The sequence below is a fragment of the Sebastes umbrosus genome, chromosome 14, assembly GCF_015220745.1.
Source record: "Sebastes umbrosus isolate fSebUmb1 chromosome 14, fSebUmb1.pri, whole genome shotgun sequence".
In the NCBI taxonomy this organism is placed as follows: Eukaryota; Metazoa; Chordata; class Actinopteri; order Perciformes; family Sebastidae; genus Sebastes; species Sebastes umbrosus.
Window position 1 is genome coordinate 23,385,888 of NC_051282.1, and position 14,999 is coordinate 23,400,886.

The 14,999-nt window shown below is 40.2% G+C and overlaps 1 long non-coding RNA gene across 1 annotated transcript; it reads left to right on the top strand.

Moving 5' to 3' along the window:
• Window positions 1-1,277: 1,277 nt before the first annotated feature.
• Window positions 1,278-5,585, top strand: LOC119501986. Its single transcript, XR_005209984.1, has 3 exons — window positions 1,278-1,481; window positions 5,276-5,385; window positions 5,512-5,585. It is a non-coding gene; the product is annotated as an uncharacterized LOC119501986 (long non-coding RNA).
• The last annotated feature ends 9,414 nt before the right edge of the window (window positions 5,586-14,999 follow it).

Below are 14,999 nucleotides of genomic sequence, written 5' to 3' on the forward strand. Positions count from 1 at the left end.
AGAAGGGAGAGCGCAGACGGGCAAGAGTAAGAGAGAACAGGATCAATTCAGTTTTATAGTTATTTTTATTAACTTTATTAGTCAGTAGGTTAACACAGGGTCAACAGTCAAGAGAAGGCCAGCTCAGCAATAAGAGCACAGATAAAAAAAAAAAAAGAAAAGATGACAAGGTAACTATTCATAATATTTTGAGTGTTACAATAATCACAATACATTTGCAATACATTTGAAAGTGCCTTTCACAAACTCAAGGACACTACTGTACAGTGTGAAAATGTTGTAATAAAGGGACTAAAATCATTACTGTCTGTCAGAGGCTCTAACAGGTTGTCATGATTTATCTGCCTGTAGTCTAGGGTTTCCTTTTGTTTCCTCTGTTTCCCTGTCCTTTTGTCTCTTGTGTGTTTTCCCCTGGTTTGTCTAGTTTGTCAGTGTGTTGGGAGGTGTGGCCTTCCTCCTCCTCCTCCTCTGGGCGGGCTCTGCTGGAGCAGCTGAGAATAATCACCAATCATCACACACACCTGCTGTATATCTACCCCGGTCTTCCTGCCACTCATCGCCAGATCGTTCCGTCACCCTCAGTGGTCTGCCTCACCTATCAGCTGCAGCTGTTTTCCTGGTTCCAACCTGCCTGCTCACTCATACCCTCTGCTCCTCCTCGACCTGGATCCCTGCCTTTGTGACTTACCAGCCTGTTCACTGCCAACGCCATTCCACCGCTTGGAGAATAAAATTAGATTTTTTTTACACCTTTAAAAGACTTGTGTGTGTCTGCATTTGAGTCCACGCTATTTGTTAACCCAGAACTTAACACAGGTTAAGTTTGTTAGAGGGAAGATTGAGGCATCTCCTAAAACTAGAGATTCTGCAGATTGCATAGATACTAATATCTCCATGGTAAATACCAGTTTTGTTGTGCACTGGGTGTCTGTCATCATTTATGCATCTCCCTGTTTCTCAACAGATAATCATACACAGTTTTGATTGGTAACTGATGATGCCCATTTAGTCCAGAGCAATTGTCTTAACAATACTATTCAAAATTTAATTTAATTTCATATCATACAAGGCAGTAAAACTGAATTAAATTTAGGCAGTGGTGTTCCAGGCAGAACAGCAGGGACCACCCCAAAAAAACCCCTCAGCCACAGATAGTCTGGACTTAACCCCAGACCTTGTCAACTCCTAGAAACGCCCCAGCTACTTCATTAAGGTTAGGGGACCTTTGTTGTCATGGTTACAATAATAAAGACAAGAGCCGTGTTCCGTGTTTACGTCTTTGTTGACCCATCCATTCACCCCGAACTCCTCCCTACACGGATTTTGTCGCTCTGTAACAACATCACTTGACTTCCTCCTTTACTTTCTGGCCGCAGGAGTCACTTGGATGTGTCGAGATGTCGTTTTGGGGCTGTTTGCTGAAACGACATGCTGTCGTACTTCTTCGGAGGCCAGTCTTGAAAATTATCCATGAACCACACGTGAGTCAACCTAACAATGAATGAATGTTCCAGCAAAAAATAAAGATTATATAATCTCTAAATTGTTGGTATGCGATGTTCGTGGACAGACAACTTTTTCAGCTATTACAGTGGCCATTCGTTATATTTTGAATTCAAATAATATTACAGCATATTGAACAATCTCTTCATAAAAACCTATAATATATTAATATATTTGATACATTCAATCTATTAAATAAGTAATAAAAACAATATAGTTCTGTATAGTTTGTGTGACCAAGGTTTTAATCTTAAATGATAAATTATAGTGTTGAAGTATTTAATCACAAACTACCTGTTTTCTTACCAGGGGAAATACATACATAATTTACTTGCTTTGTTTGATCTTATTGTGAAGGGTAGGGAAGCTATTCTGTGAGCAAGCAGAATATTTATGAGTGTCATGAAACACCAGTCCATAATAATTGTTTTAAAGATTAAATAAATAAAAGAAAATATATATTATTAGGGTCAGTTTGATGCAGTTATTCCCTAGCTATGTTATAATTGTGACAGCTGCTTTCCATTACTGTGGAAAGAAAGCAGCGATGCCAAAGGGCAGCTTAGAGAAAAGGTAAATCAGGGCAAAGATGTGCAGTTTATCTTTTCTCTCTCGTCTGCGTGCTTCCCGCCGCCGGCGATGAATGGGCTTCTTTAAATAGCTCTGATTAATTGGAGGTTTTAATTGGGAGGGTGTTGGTGGCAGCCGCGCTCTCTCTCCTCTAACCAGTCATTTAGGGGAGTGGTGCCCATGTCAAAAGGACACCTGGCACCGACTGACTCAACGCCATCAGACACTGTGTTCAGCCTCCACTGTATCCACATGACAAAACCTTTAACTACCACTGTATCCTCTTTGTGTAGGTGTTGGTGACGTGCAACACTGTTTGCACCCCGTCTCGCGAACAGTAGCTTCCCGTTTCTCTCAATTTTTTTGCTCTTTCATCTCCGTTGCATCATCACTTCTTTCCTCCGTAGTGTGAGTGATTAACGCCTCCTATTCTTACCTCTCTTGGGTTTCTTTCATTGTTCCTTGCATTGTTTTGCGTCACCGTGGGCCCCGCTTACAGTCCCTCCATTCACACAATTTATCAAAGATTTTTTCATTTCCCCCCCATTAAAAATATTATCAAGTTTGAGATGTGCAATTCACTAAACTACTTGTGTGTTTGAATGACTTTCTGGTGAACTGTAAGAGATTGGCCGCTGTGAGAGTGCTGGTCTTGTTTCAGCCAAGGCTCAGAGGCAAATACACAGCTGTGCATCACTACCTGAGCCAACATGCACTTTGCATCACCCCTCTTGTCTGTTAGTCATGATTACTGTCTTGCTGCTGCTGCTGCTCATTACTATATTACAATATAAAATCTCTAAGTGTTTCGGCTGATCCCTACAGTGTGTATGTGCATATAGATGTTGTTGTCTGTAGGATTTCTCACAAAGAAAAACCTCAAGGAAGATGTGATTGTTTTTTTTATTCATTCTAAGATTCCAGCCCAGTCGCACAGCAGTTCACCAAATGTAATGTATTGATTTGTGTTCATAGACACAAATTTCCTTTTGTTTTTTTTGCGATGGTCAGCATAAAACTAATTTGTATTTAATGCAAGTTATTGTGAACCAGGTATAGAGAGCGACTAACGCCTCATAGGGAGGAGGTTTGGGAGGATAGGTGGGTCAAAAACAGGACTTTCGCCCAGGAAACTGGGGTTTGTGTCCCGTCTGAAACCACGAGTCAAAGTTGATTTATTTGTCACATAACTTCCGTACTTAAGTTATAGCAACTCCCGAGTTATTTTAACCCAAACCTCGATCTTTTCCTAAAGCTAACTAAGTAGTTTTTGTCACGTTCCTTCCGTATTTAAGTTACGCCTCTTCCGATGTTATTTAAACCCAAACTGTGATCTTTTTCTAAACCTAACTAAGCAGTTTTGTTCCCCAAACCTAACCAAGTCTATCTATTCCTAAACCTAGTTCTATTTTGAAAATACTGGAGCGGAAATTGACACATGCGTCAGGTGTTGCTGGACATACAGTATGCAGGAAAACGCACAAAAAAATATGTTGAAAGTGCTGAGTGTCATGAAAAAAAAGGGAAATTCGTGTTCATGAATCACATAGATTAAATTTCTTGGTTATTTCATGAACTGCCGTGAGACTGTGTTGAAGATTCATAAATTTATTTCACAACTGAAGTACAAGACGTGATATTGTCATTTTTACTTGTTTTAAGTAAACTGCAGGTGCCTACTTGGCCCAGTGAGTGACATTGCTTGGCCTTTCCCACCTTCTGCAGCCTGCTTGGGTATGCACAGTAGCCCCCGGTGATTGATGAGCATCCCCAGGTTACACCGCGGCTCTGCTGATGGATGGGCCCTAAGAGGTCTTAGCAGAACTGATGGGTCATGGGCCTCGGAGAGCCCAGAGCTGGGAGTAAGAAGGCAGAGCAGGGGGGCAAGGATGAGGACGCAGAGACAGAGGTGGGAGAATGGGAACAGGCAAAATGTATGATGCAATCTGTGCTTTTTGTCCGTGGATACGGTGAAATAAACAGTTCTTCTCCTCAGGATGAGCTGCATGAGAATGAATTCACCAGGTTTATGGTTTGCTCCACATACAGTAGCAACACATTCCAGAAATAGCCTGTTTCTTATGCTCAAGTAACTTAGAGTTGAGTCTTCTTGGTAAAACTTTCTCTCAAGCTGCGCATATTCCATATTTTCAAGACTTAGCTGAACATAACCGAGGCTGATTGGTGGAGATTAGTGGGCGCAGTGCGCAGATTGAGACAAAGGGCAACATATTCACATAAAATGGTTTGAATGATAGCTATCTTAAGAAAAGTTATTCCTAATTTTTCCTACAAATGTCCACCAACACATGACGCACGTGTAAATTTCCACTGCAGCCTTTTCAAAATAAACTTCCATCTTCACAGGAAACAACTCAAGTTTAGGCATTACTTAGGTTAAGGAACTGTGGTTTGTGTTAAAATAACACTGAAAGTGGCGTAACCTAAGTACAGAAGTTACATGACAAAAACTACTTAATTAGGTTTAGGAAACGATCATGGTTTGGGCTAAAATAACTTCAGTAGTGGCGTAACTTAATAAGTAACGTTGGCATCTGGTTTCACACAGGGTACGTACACCGGTCTCCTGGGCGAAAGTCTGTTGTTTTTTTTTGACCCACCCATCCATCCCAGGATTATGTGGCTTACATAAAAATGTATTTTGTGGGATGTACACAAATTGCAGTGCATTACTTTTCTTAGGTATATAGCTACGAATGGTAAATGAGAACAGCCTGCAAAGGGATGCATGTGAGGCTCAACTCAGGGTACAAATACTTGTAATATGTCACATAAAACTATAACAACACAACTTGAATGATGCTGTCTTTCAGGATGGACTAAATAAGATAATCAAATGACGTGTCAGCATGTCTCGGTGGCAAATTGAAGATGAATACTGCTAAAATGCTTCCACTCTCCTCCTTGTTTTGCATTCTCTCCAGGTACCCTCACATCATTGAAAATAAAGTCAATGTGCCTTTTCAGAGAGGGTGACAGCTTGAATGTCAACATCACCCTAAACAAGGTTTTGTATGGGAGACAGACTGCATCTCTTGTAATCTGTTGGTGTCCCACCTTTCTGGGACACATATTTGATCATCCTCCTGCAGTGAATTAACTGAAAATCAATCACGATGATGCACGGGGAGCGTGGAGAAACTGACAGAAAATAATATAATCTGTGTTTTTATGATCGCAGGAGATGCAGGAGACGCTCTCGAGGGCTGGCGATGATTTTGGGGAAAATATCATGTCTGACAGGTTTAGCCCTGTGAACATAGACGGCTCCTTGGCTTCTTTCATAAACAAGTAATGAATACTTCTACAATGGCCTTATGCACTTAAAGCAAAAGTGATCATCAACTATTCTCTCAATGCAGCAAATATGGTAATGAATCTCTCAAGAAACTTTGTAATGTTCTTTTTCCTCCCTAGGCTATTGAAGAGATTCATGACTATATCTCTGCACAACAGCAAAGTTGGCCAGCTTCCACGCAGCTATAAAAGGTGCAAACAATAGCTTCCTTTATGACTACCCGCTATTTTTTTATTCAAATACGAACAAGCCTACCTCACACCGCCATGCAACACATGCAGCCCCCCCCATGAACACACACATAAGGAAATAAACACCTGTCATATGCTGCATGTGTGTGTGCCAGAGGTCCACTCTGAGGCAATATGCCACCCAGTAGTGTCCATCGGGGTGAGCTGCAGTCGTGATAAATTGGCATGGATTAAATGTCAACCCTGGAGCAGATTCACCCCCACTGGAGCTACAGTGAATCTCTTCATATGAGAATAGGTCAGACAAATTAGTGCAGGGTCCATCCTCAGCACATAATCTTTATGTGTGGGAAGGCGACGGTTAAACAGACTGATTGACGGAGGCAAAAGTCCGATATGAAGGGACATAGATGGATACGAGGTAGGACTGGCTTGAGGCATGAGGTCTATCAGTTGAGACGAGTTCTGCTGTCAGCCCGTTCGCTCGAATAGCCGTATGACTGACACGATAATGTGCAAGGCATTTAGCGTGCAATAAGAACGCCTTTCTTGCTTTTGGTGTCATTTGCACGCCATGTAGTCTGTACTGACTGCAATGTAAACGCATCCACGTAAATATGCTACGGTTAGTGACGTAGTATAAAAAGCGAGAAAGACCGCTTATGACGGGCGGGTGGGGAGGAGGATGTGTCCGACAAACACACGACTTGTAACAAGGTGTTTTTTTTTGTAAATTACGTGTTTTTAGTGACGTATGTGACGTGTTTTACGTAGTTATGTTACGTTGTTTCCGCATGTATTTTACTTAGTTTACGTACTTATTTTAAGCCCAAATATGACGTTTTTCCAAACCTAACTAACACCAAATTCACACCAGGCAGCGGTGAAGTGTGGCTTGCTGCAATAATTATTTTTTTTCTGCAGCTGGGAGGCGTATTCCTTTGTTTCCGGCGGGAAGAAATTATTTTGTAACATAGGTCAACATGTAACAGGAGTCACAGGATCTCAAAAAGCGGTGAAAAAATGACACTTTAAAAGCTTAAAATGTGTCCTCATAACATGGAAAATGGTCAATGTAATGTCGTGCTATTTATGCGCCTACCCGTGAGACCGGGTTGCTGCTGTTCAGGTTACACCATCTCATGCAGTTTCAGTGGTATACCAAGTAATAGTAGAATATGACTGCCTGATGGTATCCTTAAAATAGACGCATCACTATCTATAAAATGGTACTAAAGTTGCCGTTTTCTAAGACAATCCCAGTTGGGAATATGCCTGTTGCAGCACAAAGACATGAAGCTCCAGAGAGTACAACAGCAGGCTGCATTCAAGCACAACAGAGTGGTAAATACAATTTAGGCCACTGCTGTCAGCCCCTGGTTTTCACTTAATCTAGGCCTGCTCTTGGACTTCAATCTGCAGATTCACTGTTTTTTCTCTCATCATGTCCAACGTTGCCGTCTTTCTCCAGTCTCAGACTATCTCAACCGTGTCCTCACACTAGCAGGAACTGCAGTGCGGTAGCTGGCCTTCAGAAAATAACACAGGACAATTAGATTAAACACTGTTTGGATTACAGGAATTAATTTCCTCTCAGGCTGTTTCAACCAAATCAGGAAGCTGAGTGAGAGCTGGATAGCTCACCAGTATGAGCAGCCGGTCTCCTAAACATTATGTTCCCATACAATGAAACTGCGGTGTCAATTACATTTTGAGGGAACGTTTTTTCTCCCGGATTACGTTTATATTTGACGTATCACAAATACGTTTAATCAAAGTCTGCATAAGTCTGAGTAGGGAGGAGGTCCGCCTCGTTTCCACATAGCTCTGTGTACGTATGCAAGTCAACGGAAGTCCATTCATTCCAATGGGAATGAATGTATAAATGTGTCTCGTCTAGACTAGACAGCAAAAAACAGACAAAACAAACTTCTCTCCTATATCTGCGGTGATGTTTCTATCTATCTGTAAAGCGATGCATTTCCTTGCGTTGAACCCTAGGGGGTATACGATACGGATTTACGGACACAAAACAAAACTGTGGAAATGAGATGGTCGGGTGGATGGATAGATGAGTCAAACACAGGACTTTCCCCCAGGAGACTGGTATTTGTGTCCCGTGTGAAACCAAAAGTAACGTAGTTATTTTTACCCAAAACATGATTTTTTACTAAACCTAACCAAGTAGTTTTGTTGCCTAAACCTAAACATAATTGAGAATGCAGTTTATGCAGTTTTCAAAACGGCAAAAGTGCCAGGATCAGTTAAAACACTATAATGTTGATATACACAAATGTAGAAATGTTGACAGAAATGCCGAGATTCAACGCAACCGTGGTTTGCGGAAACGTACAATGCCAACATTTTATTCTGGCGACTGGGCTGCCATGGTGTGAATTTATGTGTGTGTGTATGTGTGTGCAGAATTTTTTCATTCCTGTTCATTCGCCCAAGGGCTGAGTGATTTCCCAAGCGAACAGCAATTAAACAAAAGTCTCTAGTGAAAGAATCAGATCAAACTCTACAAAATGAGAATCTAAATCGTGCCATGTTTTTATAACCTTAGGCTAGCAGGTGTCTCTCGGGGAAGTCTTGGTCTTCCCCATCCTTTTATGAAACTTTTTTTAATGTTTCTTCGCGCCTTGTCTTCTGTCTGATTGCTTAAAGTGGCTGTGATGTGATTTACAAGCACTCCGGTCCCCTTTTGGCAAGTTCGCATTTGTATTTTAATTTAACAGAGACCTCTGCACCGTGCCGGTTCAACAAGCAACTGCTGAAATTGCTAATTGGGCTCTCTGTTAGTATGTACTACCGGCTCTAGTCAGACCCACAGACATGCTGCTACTCCATATTCATACACATGCATTGGTATGAAGGGATGCAGAATACATACAGAAAGCACAAGATGTGTGGTTGCCCAGAGGCCCAAAGAGCCATTACTGCTCTGAAAAAAAAATAACACTGAAACCAACTTAGCATAAATGTGCGAGCAGTGAGCCATCAATCATTTACACAGCTCCCCCTGCCTCATAGTACATTACATATCTTTTATATCTTCAACCTCTCTTTTTGCTTCATCAAAGGTTGTGGCAGTGACAAAATTGCCTGATGCAGATTTAGCATGCAGTTGTGATGAAATGGAAAACAGGGTGCAGACTTTGTTTTAATAGCTGAAGAGAGCACATGTCTTGGGATTGCTGGTTTGCCTGGCAGGCAACCAGCCCAGAGATGAGGGCTTGGGATGTAGTGAGCTGGACAAAATGGCTGTACTAGTGCTCCCCCCATCTCTCCCTCCCTGTGTTTGGACTCTGATGGACGACTGCCCAGAACGAAGTTGTTTCTGGGAATGGGGGGTTTGGGGCACAACTCTTGTTCAAAGCAAGGGGGGTTGGTGAGGCTATTTTTTCTCTCTCTCTAATGAACACAGAGAGCAATCATATAACACAAACTGCTTGGCAAGCTGGATGCTGAAAATGCCTCAAAACCTAATCATTACTGTTAGAAAGCTGAATGTGAAATCAGCGAGCTGCGCCGCACTCCGGTTCGCAGACCTTTGTCAGCTTCCTCCCTCGCTACTTGAGATGCCACCGGCACCTGTCAACAGCTACTTAGTTCCTTTGGATGGGCAGCAGATTTATAATACACCTGCCTTCTCAGTATTGCCTGCTTGACTTCTAGGATGTGAAGTACGCGCAGAACTCTTCTGGCAGTAAACCAGAAAAAGGTACTGCAGTGGCAGAGAGATGTTCCATTGAGGTGGCTGGTAATTGATGTATGGCTTCAGCCATGTTAGGGCTGTGTAGTGGAGAGGAGGGAAGCAATTTGTGGCTCGGCTAGGGGCCCTCTCAGCAGCTTCAGTAAGCACTCCAATTTCCCTTTCATTCTGCCCAGCGCTTTTGTCTGAGGATAAACGGCAAGCTGAGAATTTCCAGTCATCACATGGACTCTCTGTTACTAACACACACTCATGGGTGGATTGGGCTTTTTTGGCCTCTTCAAAAGAATGTTTTCGAGGCAGAGTGAATGTGGATTCCTTACTTTGTGAGCAGGACGCGAGACGTGCACACAGCGGAGGGGTGTGTGTTTGGGTTTTTAGCGGAGAATTGATTGAGGCGCTGTTTGGTCTGACAGAAGAAGGAAGGAGAATGAGGGTTGGTTGCATTTTTGGCTTTCAGCTGCATAGTGAAGCGCTCCCATGTGTATCTGCGTATAAATATTCATCTTCCTCAGTGTTCTGCATCAACAGCTGAAACACTTTCATCTATCTACATTCAGAAAATAGATCACTCCTGGGCTGTGAGCAGCATAACAGTGTTAGTAGAAAGAATTAACTTTGTTAAGAACCACTCTGAAGTGGTAATTATTTCTAACACATTCCACTATTAATTGAAAATCCAGGGATATATGCAGAATGGATAACAACTGATTTTTATTCATTTGATAGGGATGTCTTTGCTTTATGACATTACAACCTATAAACAAGTCTCAATACCATTCAGCAAGATATGCTTTGTATGGAAGTTAAAAGCTGACACTTTTCACGCGTTAATGCAATTTAGTTTCCCTCATGTGCACATAATGTTAGGTAGTATTCAAATTAGAATTCAATGGCCTAATTTCATCATAATTTATGTATTTAAAAATGCAGCTAAATTAAACTAAAATTCTACTTTCTGTTTCACATGAAGGCGTATAGATAGCACAACATTACACGGACATTTCGCGTGTCCAGGGTTGGAAATTAGCACCAGCCAAAAGCTGGTAAAATATGCAAGTGGCTGCTAGATTTGCTTCACTCACCAGCCAAAAAACAACAACAATGGTAATCTATAGAGTGGTAGATTACAAAATCCACCAGCCACAGTGGCAGGTGGACAAAATTTTTTCCAGCTCAGCGCATGTCATGAGGACGCATTTTAGGCTTTTCATGTGTCATTTGTATAGAGGACAAACATGCCAAAACCAAAAATGAATGAATAAATAAATGATATGGTTATGGTCATTGATAAATGTGACATACATTTATATTTTTGTTTTAATTTGCCTCTTTCTTTATTTTCCTTTGTATTAATTTCTACTTTTCTGTTTAATTTTCCCTCTTTTGTATTTATGAATTTGTTTTTATGAATTCTTTTAATTTATTAATTTATTTTAGCATTTATCTTTTGTATTTATGAATTAATTTTTTCTACACAATTTTGCCTTTACATTTCACCCCTTATTTATTTCTACAAACTTATTTATTTATGTATTCTTTTCTATATACATTTATCTACACATACTCATTATGCAAGTGAGGGGGGGTTGTCACTCAACTTGTGTCATCATGGGATCAGGGTGCATGACTATATGCTAGCTAACAAATTATTATATATTATTAAAACAGAAATATCAATTTATGTCCCTTTTTATAAATTAATTAATGATTACATTTATTTTTAATATTTTTAGTATATTTAATGGCATATTTATTTATCGAGTTATTTATTTATTCTTTTTTTTTTGGCAGGTTCCGTCCTCCATACATTTGCACGCAACAAAACTACAGTAACGGTTTAGGCAACAACACCACTTAGTTAGGTTTAGGAAAAACATCATGGTTGGGCTTAAAATAAATACGCAAACTAAGTAAAATACTTACAGAAACAACGTAACATCAGTACGGAAAACACGTCACAAACGTCACTAACAAACACCAATCTTGAACACTGGTCACAGGGTTAAAAGGTCTCTTGCTTTTTATACGTCACTAGCTCTGACTGTAGCATATTTACGCGGATGCGTTTACATTGCAGTCAGTACAGACTACATGGCATACAAATGACACACCAAAAGCAAGAAAGGCGTTCTTATTGCACGCTAAATGCCTTACGCATTATCCTTTCATTTATACGCCTTTCAGTGCAAATTTTTTATCACATTTAAATTGTCATGTCAGCTTTTTACTTCGATATTTGCATTCATTTTGTGTAATATAATCTTTAAATTCCATTATATGCATTAGTTGCAGGTGTTTTCTCTAGGAGCATGCATCATAGGCTAATGTTTTTTATGTATCTGATGGTTCATCATAAGCACTTAATGTTAATGAAAAGCCTTGTCAGTGTTTATCCACGATGTTCAATTTTCAGCTATTGCGAGGAAATTAACCACGCCTGTCAGTTTGTATTTCCAATGAGGTCCATCATGGCATGACAAACACACGCAATACAGTTTCTTCCTTGCTGCTGCAGTTATTATTCGTCTTCCTCACTACATACATCATTTTTCCCGCGCTATTACTCGTGCCTTATGGATGTCAAGACGAGATAATAATAATAACAACATGCCTGGAACTTAGGTCTCATCAAAGCTTTACTTTCTATTTCTTATATGTTTAGTAGAGTGCTGTTTTGCATAATTCTGCTCCCATGGTAATACTTGGCTGACTTTGGTTTCCGTGGTGATGCTGCTCTTGTCTACGCTCACTCAGGAATATACAAGCAAACGTTGAGTTTAGTAAGAAGGGTGGGGGGCGCTGAAGCCCCGAGGGCTGGGCCTGCTGTCTAAATGGTCCAACTGAAATTACGTGAATTATTGTAGCTCATCTGAAAAACCTCTTGACATTAATTAAACAACCCTCTGCTGAAAGTAACTCCTGATTATCCCATAAATTAATCCATAAACCCGTATGCAAATTTACCTCTTCATGCCTTCAGTTTCTTAACTGCTTCTGCAGATGGTGTAGAGAGCCAGTCGCACTCCTCTACATCATTCATAATGCATGAGCCAGATCGTATCGGTTGGTGATCAAAATTCCTATTTTTCTGCTCTCTTCCTTCAAGGTTTCTTCTATTATTCTCATCTATTCTCCAAATGGACACACACATACACACACACACACCTTTTCTTAGGACAGATTATGTTTAGCTTCTTTTTTTATTTCAGGAAGCTATTAGCAATTTTGTAAATGTGCTTGCCCTTTTCATACTGTTATTGTGCCAATCCTCTATTAAATAGGACATGCACTGAGGGGATATGCATTCAAGAAAAAGCACAATTTCATAGTTCAAATATAGGAACCATGAAGCCTTTTTCTTTAAAGGATTTAAGGATGTAATTATAACACATTTCTGAACCTGTCACGTGTCATATTCAATTTATATAGAGGCAGTCGGTGATTACTGAGTCTTTTAAATGGATATAATGGGTGTCTGTAATTGTAACGTAGTGTACTGGTTTTAAATATTATTGAAAATATTCTGGATTTTTCTGTTATATATATGATTGATTCTGAGGTTTATTGGAAGCCGTTGCACATTTTTTTAGACTATTTTTTTTTTTTTTACATTTAAAATGTAATGTAATGTAACATAAACAGTAAGCCACTGATGAGTTAAGATAAATCCTACATTGTTTGATGTGCAGATTTCAAATCATTCTGGGCCTTAAAATGGCAATCTGGAAGATTTTCATTTAAATAAATGTCTGTTAAGTCACTATCGCCAAACGAGGTAACACAATGATGATTGAGCCTATGGCCCACTGATGAAAGTATTGCAATATTTATATATTTGCGGTTTTATTATTATTATGAAATGGGTGTCTGTGGTGACATTCCCAGAAAATTACAGTTTTTCTCCATTTTATACAAACAAAAATTAAACTGCACACAATTCTGAAAAAAAAGTGAAGCTCATATAAATAGATTTTATTTCTGTGCTCATGTCAAAGAGTGTAGAAGCAAAGAGACGAAACTCTGGTGTTTCTTTGACAACAACCGCTGCCGCCATTTTGGACTGAAAACACTGAATACTGTTCAACACAGGCCATTCCGGTAGAATATGACAATAGAATAGAAATAATTTAGTTTTACTTTTGTACGGCACTTTTTAAGCGTACGTTTTACTGGCGTCCGGTAGTCTCTTTCAGTCCAAAATGGCAGAAGCGTAGCTCTGCTGCTGGGCGCTAATGTTGCAATGGAACGAACAATTGACTATCACTTCTGGGCAATACACGTTCTTTTCTCATGTATCAACAAAAAGACTCCAGACTGCTAAACTCTGAGCAAATAGAAATATTAAATCAACCAGGACTGAAATCTTAAGGAGTGCCACTTTAAAAAACATTGTCATGCAATTATAATGTAACTTCGACACTTTAAATAAAGATAAATCGGTGGTTAAAATCGAGAACTTACTATATTTCAACCACATTTTGTCTCTGCAGTTCATTTTGACATCACAATGAAATCAATGGCTGCCTGGAAGGAAGATAAAACATACAGAAAAATGTGACTTGAAGAATGGCCAGCAATATATTCGCAGCAAATGGGAAAAAGGTGTATAAACGCTGGTGGTCCTTGACTCAGTTAACGGGCAGTTTTTTCCTCTCTCTGATCACAGGCTTTCAACTGTAATTTGGATCTCGTTGGTTTCCCCCAGCTCTCACTATGTCTGGAGTTCAGGAGTCACTGAGTCTCGTGGAGGTGTTGATGTCAGATTTGCCCTCCCACTGTCTGACTGCTCTTGCTCTCCTTTATTACAGGTCTTGTGAATATGCGGGGGCTGTTAAGCAGACTTGTACCTCTTGTAAGCACACAGCCCAAGAGCTGCTCAGGGAGTCATAAAGGACCAAGCAGGAGGAGACACTGAATAGCAATGGATGAGAAAGTGCAGTAAAGGGCCGTCTCTGAGCCAGCGCATGTGTGTATCCGTCGTGTGTGTGTGTGTGTGTGGACTACTGTGAGGTGAATAATAACTCTTTTTGTTCACCAGTGGCCCTGAGTGTCTGAGAAGTCACCACAAATCCTCATTTTTGCAGACGAAGCACAGTGCCAAAGGGGGAAGAAATGCCTTTTTTATTTTAAAGATTTGTCTCATTCAACAGATTACATTCCTCTCCATCTTAGGTGATGGCACGTCGCTCGGTTATCTACCCGCGCTGACAATATGTGGAGACTGTCGCCCAATTTTACAGCCTGACTTATAATGCAGTGGTGTTGCGATGGCAATTTACTCCAGCTCACAGTTTGCGCTTGGGGTTATTGTGTATATACCGTATCGCCTGGACTAAAATGGCTCCATATTATATCCATATTTTTATCCAGTCAACCCTAAACTTTTAAATAGCATTTCTGTGCCTCAATACAATCTATTATTCTGATCATCCCACTACTTTTACTTCACGTTCTCTTCCAAAAGCCATTCATGTGTTGCTAGGAGCTGCTGCTAATTGAGATTTATTTAAGTGGTATTTCAAACATGGCAGCAATTTATATATTTTTTTAACATGCATGCACAGTCTTGTTCCCTCTGCACTTACAATACCATTCTGGAAGGAAACCTGAAGTGCTGAATGGTCCAGACAATCAATTCTTCTGTGGTTGTCTGTAGAGAATATCTCAGCCCTTCTTTTCTTGTAAAACAAAAAAACGA